Source organism: Bufo gargarizans, chromosome 5 (assembly GCF_014858855.1).
Source record: "Bufo gargarizans isolate SCDJY-AF-19 chromosome 5, ASM1485885v1, whole genome shotgun sequence".
NCBI lineage: Eukaryota > Metazoa > Chordata > Amphibia > Anura > Bufonidae > Bufo > Bufo gargarizans.
In genome coordinates, this window is record NC_058084.1 from 382,548,041 (window position 1) to 382,570,513 (window position 22,473).

Here is a 22,473-nt window from a genome sequence, read left to right on the forward strand (position 1 = left end):
TGGGAACATTACGCTTTCTGATCATGCCCCAGTATTTCTCCGAGTGTCTATGACAGCTCTTCCTAAACGTGAGAGAATATGGCGTCTTAATGACACATTGATCTCCGACCCTACCAATGCAGCTAGAATCTCCCGGATTATGTCTGAATTCTTCTCTCTTAATGCAGTGGGTGACCCTCCTCCCTCCCCTTCCATCTTGTGGGAGACTCATAAGGCGGTGGTTAGAGGAGAATTAATTTCCCTGGGCTCGCATGTTAAAAAGTTGCGCTCCAAGGCTGTAGATGACCTGCTGTCCCGCATAGCGAGTCTTGAACTGACTCATAAGCAAACCCAGGCTCGGGCTGTGGCTGCTGATTTAGCGGAGGCCAGGACGGGATTGAAAAACTTGCTCAACGCCAAATCAGCTAAACTTATATTCCGCTCCAGGTTTAAAGCTTATGCTCATGGGAACAAAGGGAATAAACTGATGTCTGCCATGGCTAAGCAACGCCACGTGGATTCATTTATCCCTGCTATTCTAGATGTGAAGGGCAATAAGCACAAGTTGACTCACGATATAGCGAAAGCGTTTAGTGCTTTTTATGCGGATCTATATAACCTCCCCACTCCAGACCGTCCTGGTTCAGCCTCTATTGAGCAAGCCACAGATGAGTTCCTGTCCACTCTGAAGCTGCCCTCTATTAGTCCCCTACAAGCTTCCCAACTAGTCGCCCCTGTATCAAGAGAGGAAATTGGCAAGGTCCTTTCCTCCATTCCTTCAGGTAAAAGTCCTGGCCCGGATGGACTCCCTATATCGTATTACAAGACCTTCAAAGACGTTTTGACTCCTCATTTTCAGGCACTCTGTAATTTCCTCCTGTCTGGAGGCTCTCTACCCCCCCAAACGTTAGAGGCCCACATAACTATAATCCATAAAGAAAACAAAGACCCCCTCCACTGTGGCAGTTATCGCCCGATTTCACCGCTAAATGCGGATGTCAAGTGGTGGGCCAAGATACTGGCGCAGCGAACACAGCTGATCCTGCCGAATCTTATTGATAGCGAGCAAGTGGGGTTTGTTCGTGGCAGACAGGGCTGTGAAAACACGATACGTTTGCTCCATCTTATGGATTAGGCTAGAAGCTCCTCCACGCCTCTGGCTTTGGTGAGCACGGACGCGGAGAAGGCCTTCAACAGGGTCGGTTGGAATTATATGTCACGGGTCCTGTCGAGGTTTGGTTTCCCAGATTCGTTTATATATGCGATCTTCACTCTGTACTCAGCCCCGTCTGCGAACCTCAAAATAAATGGTACGCTTTCTCCCTCCTTTTCCATATCCAATGGGACAAGGCAGGGGTGTCCCCTCTCCCCATCTCTGTTTGTCATAGTGATGGAGACTCTGCTGTGTAAGATCCGTCAGGATCCTGCGGTTAGGGGCTTGACCATTGATTCTCGGACTCACTTGACAGCCGCATTTGCAGATGATCTACTTATCATGACCTCCAATCCCGAAACATCCTTCCCTAGGCTACTGTCTCTTTTTGAGGAGTTTGGCTATGTGTCAAACTTTAAAATCAACTATAGCAAGTCAATGGCCCTTAATGTTACATGTCCAGAGTCGGTTAAAGAGGCCCTTCAGAATAATACCCCTTTCACTGGGCTACAAAAGACATAGTATTTTTGGGAGTGCACGTCCCGGCTCAGGAGAAGGACTTATTTGCTCTGAATTATGCCCCCTTATTGTCCTCAGTTAGGAAGCAGCTGCACTCTATTAAACTGCCGTTTATTTCCTGGTGTGGCAAGCTGAACTACCTTAAGACCTTTATAGCTCCTAAATTTTTGTACCTTCTGCAGGTGTTGCCTATCTGGCTGCCGCACTAATTTTTTGTAGACATCCGCAGAGTTTTCTCCCTCTTTTTGTGGGGAAGTAAACCCTCCAGAATTGCTTATTCGGTGCTGACCAGAGAGAGGAGGTTTGGCGGCTTTGGTCTGCCCGACATGCGTTCCTACTATGTGGCCTTTCAACTATTTAGAGGGCTATCCCTCCTCAATAGCACTTATAGTGCTCCATATGTGTGTCTTGAGCGCTCCCTGCTCTCCACTAGAATGAAGCGGATTCTCTGGGGGTTGTCCCCTTGTTCTCTGGGTAGTTCCTCTTTGCCACTCCTATGGAAGGGTATGTTTGTTGAGTGGGCCAAGCAGTTTAAGGATAGAACACTTGAGTTTCCCATACCGGGTACTCCGCTTTCCTCTTTACAGTTTTATGTCCATCCGGAAGCCGAGAAGCCCTCAGGTATCTGGCCTCTTTTGGCCGAGATCCCTTTAAGTGAGATTAGGTCCCCGGATGGGTCCCTGGATTGGTCCATGGTCTTGAATGACCCTAAAGTCAAAAAAGCTTCCTTCCTACAGAGTTTTGCCCTGCAGAAGGAGATTAAGATGATTAAGCTACCACCCCCACCACTTCTTTAACCCCCTCTTGGCTGTCTAAGAGACTATCAGATGCCCGTAGGATCCCTAAACCACTGTCTACCATATATAAGGAGTTACTTTCGGCTTCCCCCCTTGAGCTACATTTCCTTTCTTCATGGGAAAGGGAATTGTCCATCCACCTTACAGACCCGGAAAGGGCTTTTGTCCTTACACACTCTCACGGCTTTAGCCACTGTATTAAGGTACAAGAAAACTCGTATAAGCTGCTTACGAGATGGTACAAGTCCCTGGAGTTCTTGCATAGGCTTAATGCAGATTTCCCAAGTGAGTGCTGGAGGTATAGAAAAGACGTAGGCTCTCTATCATACATTTGGTGGCACTGTGAAAAGATTAAAGCGTTCTGTACTAGTATAGAAGCTCTGATAAATGAGGTGTGTGCTAAGTGGGTTAAGCTGGATCCTAAGCTGATTCTGCTTTGTTGCCCTAATGACTCGCTTTCCCCCTGTAGATCTGATCTTCCTACTATGCTCATCACGGCGACGAGACTGCTCATCCCGCTGCTTTGGAAGGATACTGAACCTCCCACTGTTTCGATGTGGAGGGATAAGGTGGATCAGATCTACAGGTTTGAAGAGCTGGCCCACTGGGAATCTTGCACGCGTTCCCGCTTTCTGAAAATCTGGTCACCCTGGAAGACATAAAGGAAGTTCCCCTGACGGAGTTGGGGCAAACTTCCCTACCCCCTCCCCTTTCCCTTCCTTTCCCTCTCTTTTCCTCTTATTTGTGTTATATTTGATTTTTATTGTCCGTCACATTTGATGTATCATTTTGTACAACATGTGTTGCACTGACATGCATTTGTGGTCACTTCCATGACCGATCTGTGACTATGCCTTACCAGTGATGCTACGATGGTTTGTGATCGATTGATATGCCTTGCTCTTTGAATAAAAATAAATTTGGTTAAAAGCATTTAGTGGCCTATTTCAGTACATAATGAAAAATATATACACACTTTACTTTTGCAGTTATTTGTGGTGAAAGAGTTTAGTGGCCTATTTCAGTACAAAAAGAAAAGTATATTCGCAGTTCACTTCTGCAGTAATATGTATTGAAAGCTTTTAGTGGAGTACATTATTACAAAAAGAAAAATATATTCTCAGTTCACTTCTGCAGTTATATGTGGTGAAAGCGTTTTGTGGCCTATTTCAGTACAGAAAGAAACATATATACGCACTTCACTTCTTCAGTTATAGGTGGTGAAAGCGTTTTGTGGCCTATTTCAGTACAGAAAGAAATATATATTCTCAATTCACTTCTGCAGTTATATGTGATAAAAGCGTTTAGTGGCCTATTTCAGTACAGAAAGAAAAATATATATGCACTTCACTGCTGCAGTTATTTGTGGCAAAAGCATTTAGTAGCCTATTTCATTACAAAAAGAAAAACATATTCTCAGTTTACTTCTGCAGTTATTTGTGGTTAAAGCGTTTAGTGGCCTATTTCAGTACAAAAAGAAAAATGTATACGCTATTCACTGTTGCAGTTATTTCTGGTGAAAGCATTTAGTGGCCTATTTTAGTACAGAGAAAAATATATATACGCACTTCACTGTTGCAGTAATTAGTGTTGAAAGCGTTTAGTGGCCTATTTCAGTACAAAAAGAAAAATATATTCTCAGTTCACTTCTGCAGTGATATGTGTTGAAAGCGATTAGTGGCCTTTTTCAATACCAATAGAAAAATATATATACGCACTTCACTTCTTCGTTAAAAGTAGGGATGAGCGAACTCAAACTGTATAGTTCGGGTTTGTACCGAATTTTGGGGTGTCCGTGACACGGACCCGAACCCGGACATTTTCGTAAAAGTCCGGGTTCGGGTTCGGTGTTCGTCGCTTTCTTGGCGCGTTTGTGACGCTTTCTTGGCGCTTTTTGAAAGGCTGCAAAGCAGCCAATCAACAAGCGTCATACTACTTGCCCCAAGAGGCTGTCACAGCCATGCCTACTATTGGCATGGCTGTGATTGGCCAGAGCACCATGTGACCCAGCCTCTATTTAAGCTGGAGTCACATAGCGCCGCCCATCACTCTGCTCTGATTAGCGTAGGGAGAGGTTGCGGCTGCGACAGTAGGGCGAGATTAGGCAGATTAACTTCTCCAAAGGACTTGATTAATCGATCGATCTGCAGCTGTGCATCATTGAGAGCTCAATGTTTTTAGGCTGCCCAGACCGTTTGTCAGTCACTTTTTTCTGGGGTGATCGGCGGCCATTTTGTGTCTTGTGGTGCGCCAGCACAAGCTGCGACCAAGTGCATTTAACCCTCAATGGTGTGGTTGTTTTTGGCTAAAGCCTACATCAGGGTGAAGCTGTCACACCAAGTGCATTTAACCAGCAATAGTCTGTTTATTTTTTGGCCATATACTACATCAGGGGCAAGCTGCGCCTGTCACCAAGTGCATTTAACCCTCAATGGTGTGGTTGTTTTTTGGCTAAAGCCTACATCAGGGTGAAGCTGTCACACCAAGTGCATTTAACCAGCAATAGTCTGTTTATTTTTTGGCCATATACTACATCAGGGGCAAGCTGCGCCCGTCACCAAGTGCATTTAACCCTCAATGGTGTGGTAGTTTTTTGGCTAAAGCGTACATCAGGGTGAAGCTGTCACACCAAGTGCATTTAACCAGCAATAGTCTGTTAATTGTTTGGCCATATACTAAATCAGGGGCAAGCTGCGCCCGTCACCAAGTGCATTTAACCAGCAATAGTCTGTTCATTTTTTGGCCATATACTACATCAGGGGCAAGCTGCGCCCGTCACCAAGTGCATTTAACCCTCAGTAGTGTGGTTGGTCAAGCTGTCACACCAAGTGCATTTAACCAGCAATAGTGTGGTTATTTTTTGGCCATATCCCAGTCTAATTCTGTCACTAAATCCATACCGGTCACCCAGCGCCTAAATACTAGGCCTCAAATTTATATCCCGCTACATCTGTCGTTACCGCTGTACTGTTGTGGCTGGGCAAGTTATTTAGTGTCCGTCAAAGCACATTTTTTGTTCAGGGTTGAAATACAATTCCCAATTTAGCAATTTCATAATTTAGTGGTTTCTGCTATATCAGAGCTATTTGAAATCTATCCCTAAAAGGGTATATAATATTCAAGGTGCACATAGGGTCATTCAGAATAACTTCACACACACGCTACTGTGCATTTCAAAGTCTAATTCTGTCACTAAATCCATACCGGTCACCCAGCGCCTAAATACTAGGCCTCAAATTTATATCCCGCTAAATCTGTCGTTACCGCTGTCCTGTTGTGGATGGGCAAGTTATTTAGTGTCCGTCAAAGCACATTTTTTGTTCTGGGTTGAAATACATTTCCCAATTTAGCAATTTCATAATTTAGTGGTTTCTGCTATATCAGAGCTATTTGAAATCTATCCCTAAAAGGGTATATAATATTCAAGGTGCACATAGGGTCATTCAGAATAACTTCACACACACGCTACTGTGCATTTCCAAGTCTAATTCTGTTAGTAAATCCATACCGGTCACCCAGCGCCTAAAAACTAGGCCTCAAATTTATATCCCGCTAAATCTGTCGTTACCGCTGTACTGTTGTGGCTGGGCAAGTTATTTAGTGTCCGTTAAAGCACATTTTTTGTTCAGGGTTGAAATACAATTCCCAATTTAGCAATTTCATAATTTAGTGGTTTCTGCTATATCAGAGCTATTTGAAATCTATCCCTAAAAGGGTATATAATATTCAAGGTGCACATAGGGTCATTCAGAATAACTTCACACACACGCTACTGTGCATTTCCAAGTCTAATTCTGTCACTAAATCCATACCGGTCACCCAGCGCCTAAATACTAGGCCTCAAATTTATATCCCGCTGAATTTGAATACAATACATTGGGCCAAATAATATTTTTGTTGTTGTGGTGAACCATAACAATGAGGAAAACATCTAGTAAGGGACGCGGACGTGGACATGGTCGTGGTGGTGTTAGTGGACCCTCTGGTGCTGGGAGAGGACGTGGCCGTTCTGCCACATCCACACGTCCTAGTGTACCAACTACCTCAGGTCCCAGTAGCCGCCAGAATTTACAGCAATATATGGTGGGGCCCAATGCCGTTCTAAGGATGGTAAGGCCTGAGCAGGTACAGGCATTAGTCAATTGGGTGGCCGACAGTGGATCCAGCACGTTCACATTATCTCCCACCCAGTCTTCTGCAGGAAGCGCACAGATGGCGCCTGAAAACCAACCCCATCAGTCTGTCACATCACCCCCATGCATACCAGGGAAACTGTCTCAGCCTCAAGTTATGCAGCAGTCTCTTATGCTGTTTGAAGACTCCGCTGGCAGGGTTTCCCAAGGGCATCCACCTAGCCCTTCCCCAGCGGTGGAAGACATAGACTGCACTGACGCACAACCACTTATGTTTCCTGATGATGAGGACATGGGAATACCACCTCAGCATGTCTCTGATGATGACGACACACAGGTGCCAACTGCTGCGTCTTTCTGCAGTGTGCAGACAGAACAGGAGGTCAGGGATCAAGACTGGGTGGAAGACGATGCAGGGGACGATGAGGTCCTAGACCCCACATGGAATGAAGGTCGTGCCACTGACTTTCACAGTTCGGAGGAAGAGGCAGTGGTGAGACCGAACCAACAGCGTAGCAAAAGAGGGAGCAGTGTGCAAAAGCAGTACACCCCCCACCAAGAGACTCCGCCTGCTACTGACCGCCGCTATCTGGGACCGAGCACCCCAAAGGCAGCTTCAAGGAGTTCCCTGGCATGGCACTTCTTCAAACAATGTGCTGACGACAAGACCCAAGTGGTTTGCACGCTGTGCCATCAGAGCCTGAAGCGAGGCATTAACGTTCTGAACCTGAGCACAACCTGCATGACCAGGCACCTGCATGCAAAGCATGAACTGCAGTGGAGTAAACACCTTAAAACCAAGGAAGTCACTCAGGCTCCCCCTGCTACCTCTTCTGCTGCTAATTTTTATTTTAATTCATTTCCCTATCCACATTTGTTTGCAGGGGATTTACCTACATGTTGCTGCCTTTTGCAGCCCTCTAGCCCTTTCCTGGGCTGTTTTACAGCCGTTTTAGTGCCGAAAAGTTCTCGTCCCCATTGACTTCAATGGGGTTCGGGACGAAGTTCGGATCGGGTTCGGATCCCGAACCCGAACATTTTCGGGAAGTTCGGCCGTACTTCTCGAACCCGAACATCCAGGTGTTCGCTCATCTCTAGTTAAAAGCATTTAGTGGAGTATTTCATTATAAAAAGTATATTCTCAGTTCACTTTTGCAGTTATATGTGGTGAAAGTGTTTAGTGATGTATTTCAGTACAAAAAGAAAAATATTTGCCCAGTTCACTGTTGCATTTATTTGCGGTAAAAGCGTTTAGTGACGTATTTCAGTACTAAAAGAAAAAGTACTGAAGGACTGGAATATTTTGCTGACGTATGTATTGTTCGCTGTACGAGAAGTGCCCCAGGTGTCCACTGGGTTCTCTCCCTTTGAACTATTGTACGGGAGACATCCGCAGGGTTGCTAGAAGTTGCTAAAGAAGCATGGGAGCAACAGCCCACCCCACATAAGAGTGTCATCGAACATATAGAAAAAATGCAAGAAAGGTTGGGGACAGTTCTGTCGGTTGTCTGGAAACATATGGAGGCAGCACAACTGGCCCAGAGCCAGGTATACAACCGGGCAGCCCAGGTACAGACATCTAACGCGGGCGACCGGGAACTGGTACTTGTACCCACGGTCGACAGTAAGTTCCTTGCAAGATGTCAAGGACCCTACGAGGTGATAGAGAAAGTGGGGACAGTAAACCACAAGGTATACCAGCCAGGTCGGCAAAAACACGAGCAGATTTACCATGTTAATTTACTAAAGCCCTGGAAAGATAGGGAAAGTCTGTTTGGGGACAGCTCACGCTCTGTCTTGTCTGCGGGGAAGGTTTCGTTGCCACCGGCAAGCCTCCGACAAGATGGCCTGTCTACTAAACAGGTTCAGGAGGCCAGGGAGTTTGTGAGTCGGAATAGGGATGTATTCCTGGACGTATCTCCGTAGTCCGGCATGACATTGTCCCTGAGCCCCAGGTCAAAGTTCGCTCAAAGCCATATCGGGTGCCATCTCTGAGGAAGTCAAGTCGATGCTGCGACTAGGGGTCATTGAAAAGTTCCGGAGTGAGTGGGCTAGTCCAATAGTCCTTATACTAAAGCCAGATGGAACGTTATGGTTCTGTAACGACTTGCGGAAGCTCAATGAGATATCAAAGTTTGATGCCTACCCCATGCCTCGGGTCGATGAGTTGATAGAGCGATTAGGGCAAGCTCCATACTTTTCAGTCTTGGACCTTAAAAAATGGTACTGGCAGGTGCCCTTAGCGAAGGCTGCAAATTAGAAAACTGTCTTTGTCACCCCCGAAGGGCTGTATCAATATAAGGTGTTACCTTTTGGCTTACATGGCGCTCCAGCCACATTCCAGCGGTTAATGGATATCATCCTCCGGCCCCATCGTCAGTATGCTACTGCCTACCTTAATGATATAGTGGTATTTAGTACAGACTGGGAGAGTCACTTACCAAAGGTGCAAGCGGTGGTAGATTCTCTCCGGAAAGCGGGATTGACCGCCAACCCAAAAAAATGTACTAAAGGGTTGGAAGAAGCTCGGTACCTGGGGTATGTAATTGGACAGGGAGTCATCAAACCCCAGGTAAGTAAAATAGAAGCCATACAGAACTGGCCTCGGCCCCTTACGATCAGGCAGGTGAAAGCCTTCCTAGGGTTAGTGGGATATTACCGGAGGTTTATTCCCAATTTTGCCACGTTGTCAGCTCCATTAATGGACCTCCTGAAAGGGCGGAAGTCTGTAATGGTCCGCTGGGGTTTTCAGGAAGAGGAGGCCTTCAGGTAATTGAAGTCGGTGTTGTGTGGGACATCTGTCCTGGTTTTACCCGACTTCAATAAAGAGTTTATTGTACAGTCAGATGCCTCTGAAGTAGTTCTAGGTGCAGTGTTGTCTCAGGAGGTTAACGGGGAGGAGCATCCCATTAATTTCCTGAGCCACAAGCTAATGCCAGCCAAAACTAGGTATAGTATAGTGAAGAGGGCACTTGAGTCTCTCCGCAATTATCTGCTGGGGAGGACATTCCGCCTGGTGACCCATCATTCACCGCTCACATGGATGTGTTGGGCGAAAGAGAGGAATGCTCGGGTCACCAGATGGTTCCTCTCTATGCAAAATGTTATGCTTACAGTGGAACACAGGGCAGGGACGCTGCAGGGGAATGCAGATGCCCTGTCCAGAGTCCACTGTATGGCATGTGTTCACTACCACAGGTTTGAACAAAGAGGGGGGTGGTATCTGAGGCAGCGACAGGAGTAATTTATAATGGGAGATATGTGTCACCCAGAATGCTGCAGGAAGGATTCTAAAAGAGGTTTTGTTTGCACCGGGAACGTGTCACCAAGGTGCTCGGCCTTGGTGAAGTAAAGGCCCCTAGATTACGTGTCCAGTAAGGTAGTTGGTGGACACCATGATAGATAGCATATTTGGTTCCAGCTAGTCCGGGTCGGGTTTTTACTGGGAGTAGGAAATGTGCTGGGTGGGTGCCTGTACCCATGATCCAGTCCGGGACTTGGGGCATGCTCATGTCCAGGGATTCTATTTAATTTTGCTGCTGGACTTAGGTGTGTCTCAGTCTGAGGAAGAAGGTGGACAGTGTGAGGTAACACTGTCAGTGTGTGCTGTGTTTGTTGGACCCGGCTGTGATCCGGAATTATCGGCTGTACGTTTTTGGATAAGCCTAAATGAAGAAGACTTTGATTAACTTTCTGGTGTCCCTACCTCTCTACATTGGTCAAGTGAGTACGGTTCCTTACATGGCCTATTTCAGTACAAAAAGAAAAATATATACACACTTCACTGTTGCAGTTATTTGTGGTAAAAGCGTTTAGTGACCTATTTCAGTACAAATAGAAAAATATATTCTCAGTTCACTTCTGCAGTTATATGTGTTGAAAGCATTTAGTGGAGTACTTCATTACAAAAAGAAAAATATATTCTCAGTTCACTTCTGCAGTTATATGTGGTGAAAGTGTTTAGTGACCTATTTCAGTAAAGAAAGAAAAATATGTACGTACTTCACTGTTGCAGTTATCTGTGGTGAAATCGTTAAGTGGCCTTTTTCAGTACAGAAAAAAATAATTTTGTTGCTTTTAGGGGTGTTTTAATTTGCTTTTTTTTATTATTTATTTAATTCAGCTAAAAGTATGTCAGACAAAGAAGTGCCAGGCCCTGCACAGAGGAGTGGCAGAGGCCTAAATATTTCTGGCACAGCCAGAGGTCACAGCAGAGTAAGGGGGCGTGGCAGAGGCCTGCTCTCCCGGTGTCATCTAGCGGTCGTGTCTTGACCAGCAACCCAGCGGTTCTTGATTGGTTAACTCGGTCATCCACTTCATCACAAGTTACATCAGACTCCCCCATCCAACAGTCGGTTGGTTTGTCAGACACAACCCTTAGTTGGCATGACCCGGGAGCAGGCCCTGTGCCCTCACCTGTCCTCAACCTGCCTCTATCCTTTTTTCCACTAGGCGGGCACATAGTGATGATGAGAGTGGCGTGGGAGCTGGTGTTGCGAGCGGTCAGGCTCCTGACAAAGAGACAATTGAGGAGGACATTAGTGACTTGCAGACAGTACTCGATGATGATGATGTAGCTGTTCGCACTTAGGAGCCGGGTGACGAAGGGGCTTAATTTCTTTCTTTTTATTTATTTATATAATAATGTAATATTATAAAATTCTGTGTCTCCATGATAAATCTGCAGCGTGGGGGCCCTGTGTGGCTTCTATACACTTCAAAATAATCCTTCAGTGGGGCGAATAGATGCAAGATGACCGGAACGCTCCATGACCTTCCCAGGAGCTTCTGTTGGAAGCAGAATTTCTGAGATGTCCGTATATTGCGGGTGGAATCCGAAGACCCTCTCCATCTCCGTGCACCACAGGATGTCCTCCTTCCCATCCATGATGATTGGGAACTTGTGATGTTTTCTCTGATAAAGAGACCAGGGGCTGATAGTTATGGTTTGAATCTTGATAAACTTTGTGACTCTTCCAGACTCCAAGCAATCTTGAAGCTTTGTCTTATCATTGTCTGTAGCTACTAGAGGCCTGTTCATGCTAGGCAGGTTCCCCCAGAAGCTTCTGGCTCGATGAGCATCCGATACCGCACTTGCATCAATCTTGACAGGATTCATCTCCAGATGGAGAGATATTGTTTTTAGGAATGCTTTCTCCAACAATTCTCTCTTGTCTTAGGCAACACTAAATTTTTTAAATAAAATGTATTAAATATTTACTACTAAATGGAACAAAAATTTGATTCAAATTATAAGAAACAAAATTTAAATTCGCCAATATATTATCCCAATCTTCAATGAAAATTCCAAGACAATCAAATTGCAAAGCCTTTTGTGCCAGAGAACGTGTATTATTAAATAGTGCAGAGCTGAAGTGGCCTCCTCATGCTGCTGCCACCTCCACACTTTGTCATCGTGCCACTCTGTGGCCTCCTCATGCTGCTGCCACCTCCACATTCTCTCGTCGTCATGCTACTCTCTGGCCTCCTCATGCTGCTGCCACCTCCACAATCTCTCATCATCGTGCTACCTTGTGGCCTCCTCATGCTGCTGCCACCTCCACAACCTCTCGTCATCGTGCTACCCTGCGGCCTCCTCATGCTGCTAACACCTCCACAATCTCGTCGTCATGCCACTCTGTGGCCTCCTCATGCTGCTGCCACCTCCACAATCTCTTGTCAAAAGAGGCCGATTATCTCCTGTCTTAGGCATCACTTACATTTTTTTTATTCCATTTATTAAATATTTAATATTAAATGGAACCAAAACTTGATTAAAATGATAATAAACTAAACTTAAATTCGCCAATATATTATCCCAATCTTCAATGAAAATTCTCGGACAATTCATTTGCCAAGCCTTTTGTGCCAGAGAACGCACATTATTAAATCGTGCAGAGCCGAAGAGGCCTCCTCATGCTGCTGCCACCTCCACATTTTGCCGTCGTGCCACTCTGTGGCCTCCTCATGCTGCTGACACCTCCAGAATCTGTCATTTGGCCACTCTACGGTCTCATGCTGCTTCCACCTCACCACTATGTCATAGGTCCACTCTGTGGACTTCTCATGCTGTTCCCATTCTCCCCACTTCATGACTGGTCCACTATTTCGGCTTTCGGCCTGGCTTACAAAATCATTTATTTGACCTTTCTTCTGATCTGTCAGAAGGAAGGAAAAATGAGACGCACAACAGATTCTGTCTGTGTAGCAGCTGTAAGGCCTGTATGGTCCCATCAGAATTGGCTTATGATTTGGTAGCCAAAAGCAGGAGTGGGTACAAAACACAGAAGAAATGCAAATATTCCATTCATGTGTCATCTCAGTTTTTTTGGCATTAGTAATACTAATGGATTATTGAGCAAATGCTGGCCGAGTGAAGGCGTATGCTTCACAGACAGGATCCGTTTTGTGTGGGTTATTGTTCTGATGGATCAGAGGAGGGCAAAATAATCAGTGACGTCAACACAAACTTCCTGCTGATACCCTCTCCACTCTGTCAGGGGGGCTCTACTTGTATAAGCGTTTAATAGAACAGGTTCTGTAGACATCTATGTGGAATCAGCTGACGAAGGTGTAAAAGGAGTTCACTTCTTCTTGGTGCTAACATCAACCTATAAGGCTGAGTTCATACTTGAGTTATTTGGTCAGTTTTGGCCTCGTGACTGCCCAAATAAGTGAAGTGTGCAGTGATTCTAAGTGTGACGCCTGTCACCTGCATGTCATATGGACTCACAGTATTATTTCACTACCAAAGCAGACTCCCTATGCGTGTTACTGCAAGGCACAGTGTTCTACACCACTATAAAGGCTCTCTGCATCCAGGAAATAACAGTTTTTTTTACATAATTTGCCACAAATAAATTCGGATCAAACCAAATTTTCCCCAAAAAATTCGGCGAATCGGCTAATCGAATTATTGAAAAATTTGCTCATCTCTAGTGAGGATATGACAGGTTTTCTGATCACTATAATGTCAATGTAAAATCTATTCCTGTTGATTAGAAATAAATATGAGGCTAAAACATAAAAAAGAACAATGGACAAGGTAAGACATTCATAAGTGATCATTTTGCAACAGCAAATTCAGTAGTCTGCACATTACAATACAGTATACCATGCATGTCCTGCAAAAGTAGAAGTAAAAGAATGCTGATTTAAATCTTTCCGAAGAACATGTCCAATAAATGTACAACACAGCGGTGGATAAAGAATACTGACATTTAAAGTGAAACATTTGCTCTCAAAGTAGCCAACCAACATGGATATTGAACATTTTAAAGTGAACAAATTGTGGGCCAGAGGTCTCTCTTATGTTTTGCAGTAAAGCCAACTTTCATTGATACTACCCAGGTGTCAGACCTTTTTAGCAGCCATTTATAAAAAAGGCTTGTGATGTGTGATTGATGACTTAAATACTTCATCAATCAATGCTTTAGCCAATGTGTTGCTCAGTGATTGGTGGAAAATGCAAGCAATCCATCTTATACTATAGTCTGATCTCTATTCTTTTCAGGTATTGCTAATTTCAGTTTCTGTACAGAAACTGTCACTGGAGGGCAAGTCCTAAAAGTGCAATGTATAGAGTAATCTAATAAAAGGTCTAAACTACTAAATAATGGCTGACCAGACCAATATTCATATTTGTGCTATTTTTGAATTACTGTACTGTAATTCATAGTAATCCATAACACATATGCAACTTTTTTTTACTGTGGTTTTAAGTGTATTCACTGATTATTTTTATTGCTTAACCTGAATGTTGCTTTAAAATATTAATAATAGACTTTTAGTGTATACTGTAATATGAAACAAATAATTATGGGCTTTCTAGATCTTTTATGGCATATCAATATAATACAGTATGTCATACAAATCTCACGGAGAAGAGTCTGTGCATATGCAGTCACTCTTTGTCAACATCAAAAACGATAAACTTTTTTTTTTTTACAAAATTATTTTATGAACTGCTGCCGAGACCTTTATCAACCTTTCTAGTAATCTGGTCAAGGGACTCAGTCAACCACTGTTCTGGCACTGTATCATGGCTTTGTGCCTTTGTATGGAAGCAACAACACACATGTGTACAAAGCTTTATTTAAGTATTACAATAATAACTCAATACTAGAGGAAGGGCCTAATAGGATGTCAGTCTTACACTGGCATATAATACACTGCAGATAATCAGTAAAACTATAAAAAAATAAAAGTATTAAAAAAAGTAAAAAAAAAAAACACTAAACACATTTTCCCTTACAAGATGCTTTTATAAAAATAAAATAAAAATACTACAAAATTTGTATAGTGGCACCTGTAACAACCCAGAATATAACATGATCACTTTAGTTATCCTGCACAGTGAATGCCTCCAGCCAGTGGTACATATGGAATCTTCCATACTCACCTGTTCCCTGCTCTGTGGCTCCAGTGCTTTCTTCACTGGACTTCTGGTTAGTGTTGAGCGTGAAAATTCGAATTATGAATTTTAATTGCAAATATCGGCACTTCAAGAATTCGTGAATATTTCGAATATAGTGCTAAATATTCTTTTTTCGAATATTTGTCATTTTTTCCATCTGAACACATGATTCCTCCCTGCTTCTTGCTTGTGGGCCAAAGCGTCACTTAAGCAGGGAGGAATCATGACTTCAGATGGAAAGAAATGACGAATATTCAAAAAAACTAATATATAGCACTATATTCAATATCTGCCAACATCTTGTATTGAAAAGCTCCAGTTGATAATGATGTCATGAATATTTATGAGCTCCTGACTCTCCCCGCCCACCTGCTGCTGAATGACAGTTTGTTTCCATATGAACCAGCAGCAGGTGGGCAGGGGAGTGGCTATAGCTCTGAATTAAATATACACTGGACTCAATGACATCACGCCGGACTCGAATCAGCTCATTAGCATGCGGCATGCGGCATCTTTGTGTGTATATTATGAGGTAACCATCTGTCACACCAGTAAGTGAATACATCTAAGGTACTTTTTAGTAGTTAATGATTGTATATAATTAGTTAGATTATAATCAAATATCCACATGACAGGTTCCCTTTAAGTTGCTTGACTTAAGCAGTGAGGAATCATAACTTCAGATGGAAAAAAATTATGAAAATTAGGGGTAACTTAGGGGTAACTGCCACCCGTCGCACTAAACACCCGCTCTGATGCCACACTACTGGCCAGGCAGGAAAGAATGCCCGTGCCAAACTCGGCCAGTTGCGGCCATACTTCAAGTTTGCATGTCCAGTAGTCCAGGGGATCTTGGATTATGGGTGACAGTGTGCAGTCCAAGTATTCCACCACCTGCTGGTGTTGAAGTTTTGCTGGATGTCCCACTGCTGCGTAGTTTCTTTAGAAGTGACTCCAGACTTGAGTTGCTGCTTATGGAGCTGGTGCTTCTCCTGCCATCCCCCGCACCAGTCATAGCTGTGGAGTGTGAGCACAGAGGGTCCCCCTGGTCAGACCTTCCTGAGGATGGCAGATAGTGTTGATATGGCTCTGATTCTGGATCTGACCCAATTAGTCAGGGAAGATTGATGTACTGCTCCGAATGGTATGAAATGATGGGCATACGTACGCCTTGAGAGATCACACACAGACTGTCACAGAGAAGTCAATGCTATGATGTTCCGTTTATTATTTAGATTACATGATTTTTTATAGCAGAAAAAGAGGAACTTTATGACTCGGCTAATTTGATGATCTAATTGTCACATTACTAAGTCCCATGATAACGTATCACATTATCACTCCATACTTTAGCAAAAGTCAGCATTATGTCAGCAATATGTCAGCAATTTCAATATCATAAAGTGATTAGTAAGGGATTATTAAGGGAGCTGGCTGCTACTTCAGGGGCCATTTTGTTAAGCAAACTGTTAGATATAATACAAGCAAGTATACATTTGATACTAGATATATGATTCCACAACAGTGTTCATAGGCAGCGACCAACCAACTACACAGCATGTCTCTATTGCAGTCTATTTTTGCATCCCTCTTGGAAGGTCAAAGAAAAAATGCACCCATTTTTGACTGGTAGCGAGGGTCTAACAATGTGGATATCCAGTAATCATCCTCCTGCCTAATAGTGACAATGTGGCCGTCACTACACAAACATGACAGCATGCATCTGGTCATTTGCGCAAGGGTCTCGGAGGACTTTCCTGCCTCCATCTCAACTCCATACTGTCATGAACTGTCGGGGTCATCTGCGCCATCTTCGTTGTTGCCCTCCAGCTCCTCATGCTCCTTCTGCTCCTCTTGCTCCTCTCCTGTTGCTTGGGCAGATAAATCACTTAGGTGTGTATAAAATTCCTGGGTGTTTTTGTGTAATCATCCTCGTCCTTATCCCCCTTCTCTGCCACTTCATCCTCCTCAGGGCTCAGGTGGCTGTGAGATATAGGCACCATGTCTTTTGTGCCCTTGTCTATCAGATTTCTCAGCATCCCTTCCAGGACGTGAAGGAGTGTAATGACATCATTCATCCCGTAGTTCTGCCGACTGACAAATAAAGTGGCCACCTCAAAGGGCCTGAGCAAATGGCACGTATCACATATGAGCTGCCACTGGCTAACGTGGAAGTTACTCTGGGAAGTAGACCTGTCTGTCTGCTGCATTAAGAAATCATTGTCCGCCTTCCTCTGCTTGTGCAGGCAGTCTAACAGAGTATGGAGTTCCAGGCGATGTTGGGGAAGATCATTTTGCCTTAGCAGTTCAAGGAGGGCGTATTTTGCAGGGTAAAAGTGGCTGAAGTGCATACTCAGCTTCCTGGACATTTTTAACAGCTCTTGCAGTCCAGTCAAAGACTTGAGTAACTGGGTGACAATGAGATTAAAGAATTAAAGATGCAACGCAGACAAAATGTTCTTACCATTATTGGAAACCATGGTTCCTATCTTCAGTTAACGAGGAGACAGTCAGTATTTGATTTCTTTATTGATGACGCAGAGCAGTATCTCCCCGGTGTGGCTCCATGCAGCTGGTTGTATCATTCGAATGGAAGCATTTTGCTGTGGTTTTGAGATCCCCTGCCGGATCTTAAAACCGGACAGCATAACCGCTTTTGTGAAAATAGCCTTAGCTGACTGTTGGTGCACTCCACACTTATGTATGCGGCGATAAATTGTAGCACAGTCTGTAGTTCAACAGTTTCCCATGTTCTCCCTCTACTCTCCCTGCAGTCTCCCTCTCTAATATTGTCCTACACTCTCTGTTAAGAGTTTACTGCAACACTGTCCCTAGTGCATGAGTATCTTGTCAAGTCTCTCCCTATGCTCAGCTCACAGAAAAATGTCGCCGAATATTTAGGATCAAGATTTGTAGGGCTCTGCCTAGCTGTGACATCACATGGGGATGACTACCTGCGGATTTGCTGGATACATGGCATTATGGGTGATCTCACGCTGCTGGGATTGTCTCTTCTACACTTACTTTCCTTTTCTAACATGTACAGCCACCACTTTAGAAAAATGGATTCCTTACCACAAAGTGCGAGGAAGTATTCCTAAAGTTCGGATCAAATTCCGCTTCGGATGCTTTGCTTCACTCAACACTGATGAATGCAGAAACAGAACCAAGCTCCTTACATAAATAGAGCACCCAAACCAAGCTCAATACATAAATACAGCAACATAACCAAGCCCATTACATAAATACAGAATGAGAACCAAGCTTATAACATAAATACAGCCCCAGAACCAAGGTCTTAACATAAATACATCATTAGAACCAATTTCATTAAATAAATATAAAACCAGAACCAAGTCCATTACATAAATACAGCACCAAAACCAAGCTCAGAACCAAACCCATTTCATAAATATAGCTCTAGATCCAAGTACAGTACATAAATACAGAACCAGAACCAAGTATGGTACATAAACATAGCATCGCGACCAAGCCCATTACATAAAAATGCAGCCCTAGAACCAAGCACAGTACAGTGCGAAACTACAACTCCCAGTATGTCCTGTAAAGAAATGCTGGGAGTTGTTTCACAAAAGAGAATGTTACCACCCATCATGTTGTCAACCGTACAAGTAATTACAGCACTGGTCAGGCACAGTCAGCAGCAGAATAATCATTAACTTTTTTTTTTTTTTTTTTAAGCCAATTAACTGGTATTAATAATCTTGCTGACTGAACAAGCAGGGTTGGTAAGTCAAATTTTGAGGGCTTCCACCTCTTGGAAGGGAGCCAAAGAAAGACTGAAAGGGGGGTCAGCTCAATTGTAGTACCACAGATTTCATTGATTTTTTGTTCAACCTGTTCCCAATATTTGCGAATCGCAGGACAGTTCCACATAATAAGTCCTAATGTGCCTGTTTGGGACCCGCATCTCCAACATATGTCGTTTTCTGCACACCCTATTTTAAACAGTTTGTGGGGATCATTATACCACCTAGTGAGGGTTTTAAAAGAGTGCTCCTGCACTTTTATACACTTGGAAAATCCATGGGATCTCAGTAACGTAAGGTCGATCTCCTGTGGAGATAGTGAACAATTCAAGTCACTTTCCCAAGCTCTTATAAAGGCTGGAGTACTATTACCTTTTTTGGGGATCAACCAATTGTACAATAGCGACATACTATGCCTTGGTAGGGAGTTATGGGAGGACATCTGTTCAAACCATGATGAGGTATGCGTGGTACTAAATTTAGTGCGAAGAACCTGACACATATTGTCAAAATCAAATCTTGCTAAGAAATCACCTTTTTTAGTATAATTGTAATCAAAAATAGAGATTTTCTCTTTCCGTTTCAAATCTGATAACAAATCCAATAAAGCCACCTGCTCTAAAGTATTCCAGAATTGTGGAATATCAGGTGAATCTGGCTTACTGAGATATGGTATAAGACTTACTGGCAAACTGACTGGGGGGTCTGAGAGTAGATTCATTTCAAATTGAAGAGTACGCATAGTTAGATATATGCCCTTAGACAAACCTATGGGAGTATTATTAGGGGTAGTGATTCCCCATAGCCCTGCCTGTTGTTTACTGGACATAAGATCTAGTTCTATATCTACTCCAATAGTTCGGTATTTGGGTATACACACTTGCAGCCAGCGTTTCAATTGGATTGCTTTGTAATAGTAATGTATATCAGTAAGACCCATTACTCCATTTGAACGAGTTCTGATTAGTTTATCATGCGCTACCCTGGGTTTTTTGTCCTTCCAAAGAAATGAGGCAAATGTTTGTCTGACTTTCTTAAAGTACGAGCAAGGAACATGTATGGGAACCATCTGTAGGAGGTAAAGTAGTTTTGGAACAATATACGTCTGCAGTAAATTCTTTCGTCCGATCCAAGAAACCCAGGGCAGAGTTAATGTTTGGAGTTGTGTTTGTATCTTTTTCAGTAGGGGTACATAGTTCATTTTAAATAGATTAGAGGGGTCTTTCGTGAGTTCAATTCCTAAGTAAGTGAGAGAATTTTCGTTCCACTTGAAGGGAGAAGTTTTGAGAGAATGGGCCATCTGGGGAGGTAGAGCCACCCCCATTGCTACTGATTTTGAGTAATTAATTTTAAAATTAGAGACAGTACCAAAGATGGAAAAGAGATCTAATACATGGGGGAGTGCTTGTTTAGGGTTTGAAATTAGTAGAATTAAATCGTCCGCAAAGGCTGCGCATTTATGTTCAGTTTTGTTCAGTATTAGGCCACGTATGTTTTGGTTGTCTCTAAATGCCTGAAGAAGTGTTTCCATCACCATTATGAACAGGGAAGGTGACAAGGGGCAGCCCTGTCTCGTGCCGTTGGTAATTGAAAAAGACATGGATAGGGTACCGTTCACTCTTACTTTGGCACTAGGGTTAAGATAAAGTGACATTATAGCTTTTATGAACGGTTCGGGGACTCCAAATCTATTTAGCGTTCGTTGGGTATATAGCCAGCTTACTCGGTCGAACGGTTTTTCTGCGTCTGTGCTTAGTAAAACAAGTGGTTTAGCGTTCTTCTTGGCCCAATGTATGGTGTTTATAAGGCGACAAGATTGAGAATTTCCTTCTCTCCTTTTCACGAATCCTGCTTGCTCTTTATTAATGATACTAGGAATTATGGTGCTAAGCCTAGAGGCTAAAATTTTTGCCCAGATTTTAACATCTATGATGAGCAAGGATATGGGTCTATAACTACCACAATCACGACTATCCTTGCCTTCTTTCGGGATTATGGTGATTATGGCTTCAAGCGATTGTTTAGGAAGGGGTTCACCTGTGGATAAGGCATGGCACCATTTGACTAATTGCGGGGATAAAATGCGTAATAGCTTTTTATAATAACCAATTGGTAGTCCATCTGGACCTGGGGCTTTACCTAGGGGCATGCTTTTTATAATTTTCTGTACTTCTGTCTCTGTTATCGGTTGTAATAACAAAGAGCAATCTTCTTGGCTAATTTTAGGTAGCTTTAACGTCTCTAGAAAATTGTCTATCTGATTCTCTCTCACCAAATCAGATGACGTGTTTGGGGATTTATCAACTCTGTTGTCTAAATTATATAAGGCACCATAAAAGGAGCAAAATTCTTTTGCTATAGCTTCAGTGGACGATACTGTCTTACCCTCCTTGGTTTTGATTGAGGTGACGAATTGGGCATCTTTTCTCTGTTTAATCAGATGTGTCATATACTTATTTCCTTTGTCACCGTGAATGTACTGTTTGAACTTTGTATAATGATAGGCCTCAGCGCACTTTATATTGAGTAGCTCTTTCAGCTGCCTCCTCAGTGTGGCAAGTTCCTCAGATGCAGCAGATCTCCTAGATTGTTTCTGAATGGATTCAATCGCAGAGATCTGGTGGATAAGAGAATCAAGCTTTTTCTGCCTCTCTTTTTTAACTTTGGAGCCTAGCGCAATGAACTCCCCGCGGATAAAGGCCTTGTGGGCTTCCCAAATAATGGGTAGGGGAGTGTCCTGTGGGATATTTTCTTGGAAGTAATATGATAATTTAAGGGCAATGTCTCTAACATGTTTATCAGAGTCAGGTAGCGTTTCATTAAGCCTCCATACCCATTCCCTTGCTGGGAGATTGGAGAAATTTAACGAGGAAGTGACAGGGGCATGGTCAGATATTGTGATTGGACCTATGACTGATTTTTTCAACATAGCTAGGTGGGGGTTAGAAAAAAAATGTAGTCCAGCCTTTGGTAAGACTGGTGGACAGCTGAATAGTAGGAATAATCTTTTGTTGTGGCATTAAGCGTCCTCCACGTGTCTGTAAGGTACATATCCTTTAACAACTTATGTATTCCACCTAGTGTTTTCTGGGATTTAGTGGAGGTACCTAAGGATGAATCAAGTTGGGGATTTAGAGAAACATTCAGATCTCCACCAATTATTTTAATCCCTTCCGCAAAATCACTAAATTTGGACAGTGTACTCTTGAGCCAACTGAGGTGCCTAGTATTGGGAGCGTATAAGCAAGCAAGAGAGATTACCAAGTGACCAATTTTTCCTTTCACGAAAAGGAATCTACCTTCAGGGTCCTGCTGAACGGTTGTCGCTACAAACGGAACATTTTTGCTAATTGCGATAGTGACGCCTCTAGAGGCCGAACCGTGTGTGCTGTGAAACCATTGTGAATACTTCCATTTGGGCAATTGTGGGATTTTATTCGATTTGAAATGGGTCTCCTGGATAAAACAGATGTCACTTCCATTTTTCTTCAGGAGAGTAAGAATTTGTGATCTCTTCTGAGGAGTGTTACAGCCTCTGACATTAAAAGTAGTTATGTGTAGATCTGTCATGAGGAATAGGGTGAAGATTGCTGTCTAGAAGTCTGAGCAGTCAGATATAGGGGTGAAGCTCTCATTAGACTGGTTCTATGCTGGTTAGAGGAGTAGTGAGTGTAGTTATTGTATGGAGTGAGCACGTAACCTGACA